At 26.1% G+C, this 1,420-nt stretch overlaps 1 long non-coding RNA gene across 1 annotated transcript; it reads right to left on the bottom strand.

Moving 5' to 3' along the window:
- Positions 1 to 440: 440 nt before the first annotated feature.
- LOC119663044 lies at positions 441 to 694 on the bottom strand. The gene is made up of 2 exons (XR_005250952.1): positions 660 to 694; positions 441 to 599 (listed from the first exon to the last, which is right to left on the bottom strand). It is a non-coding gene; the product is annotated as an uncharacterized LOC119663044 (long non-coding RNA).
- Between the last annotated feature and the right edge of the window lie 726 nt (positions 695 to 1,420).

Genomic DNA, 1,420 nt, shown 5'->3' with positions numbered 1-1,420 from the left:
TGTAGTCTATATAACAATATATAATCGAGAATACAAGGTGATATCGGAGAAATTTTTTAAATTCTGTTACATAAAATAAATAAAATGTTCTTTTACCAGCATTCTATATTAGATGTCCAAACTATGGAAATACTAACAGATAAAAGTGTCAATACTAAATCGTGTATGGACGATTTTCTTTTCCATATTACGTTATAGTGCGAGATTTGAATCAGCTTCTAACCGTGCTAAGTGAGGCTATGTGACAAAGGTTTTATTTAGGAAATAGTGAACAATAATTTCTTAGTTATAAGTTTTAATTTTTTAATTTGTAATTATAAAATCTTTATAAGTTATTTTAATCATATTAAAATCGATTACTTTTATGTACATTTAAGTATAGTAATATATTTTCCGATATAAGTATTCTATAAAATTTTTAAAATGGCAAAATAAACAAATAAACAAATTGCACATCTAAAGCTGGTGTCTTGCTTCTCCAAATTTTTCAAACGATTGCAAAGCTCATTGAAAGATTCTATGCTCATACGAAAATTTTCTTCAAAGAACTCAGGACCATTTTTTTGGCAATCTTCTTCCCAAAACTTCTTCGTTCTTTTCTAAAATAGCAACTCATTTAAATTTTATTCTTTATTTAATAATTTACTGCCCGTACTTACCAAAGTCCAGCACTTCCTTTTTTTTCTTGTTATCATTGACGAAAGCAACGTTAATTGTTGTTTTTGGATCATTTGTATTTTTTTATAAATTTTTGTCTGTTCTTTTATATATGCAGCAACAGCCGCTTTTATATTATGCACAACATTACACATATTATATATTAAATTATTGAAATTTTCTGCGTTCTCTTCCATGTTGATTTATATACTTTTAACAATACAAAATTGATGTCAGCTGTTTACAATTAAAATGTAAACACAGAAAAGCTCTGAAACTAAAAACTTTTTGACACATAAAAGCTATTCCTTAAGTATTTCTATTCCTTAAGTAACTCATAATAATGTAAACGCAAAAAGCTCTATGATACTATATGACTTACTAAGTACATAGTGGAAACGTACTATTAGGTTATATTGAAATTCTTACAGTGAGTAATATTAAATTATGTGTTGAGTGTTAAAGGTAGTGTATTGTGATGTGTAACTAAAACGTCTTTTGTTTATGGTAAATTTATACAATTTGAAAATATGTGAAAATTTTCATCCTTATAAAATAAAAGCCGTTTTGTATTTTTAATAAATTAGAATCAAAAAACAGAAACGCTTGTCATTACACACTGTTATTAATTTTATTGTACGAAAGTTTTAAAATTTTCTGCATTCTTAAGGTTGCTTTTAATTCATTATTCATTGTGGTAATGAACGCATCAAACATGTCTTTCATCAAAACTGATAAAAGCTTCTTGAACATTGAATATTCA

Source organism: Teleopsis dalmanni, unplaced genomic scaffold (assembly GCF_002237135.1).
Source record: "Teleopsis dalmanni isolate 2A unplaced genomic scaffold, ASM223713v2 unscaffolded_contig_0097, whole genome shotgun sequence".
Lineage (NCBI taxonomy): Eukaryota > Metazoa > Arthropoda > Insecta > Diptera > Diopsidae > Teleopsis > Teleopsis dalmanni.
This window is presented reverse-complemented; position numbering and strand designations above follow the sequence as displayed.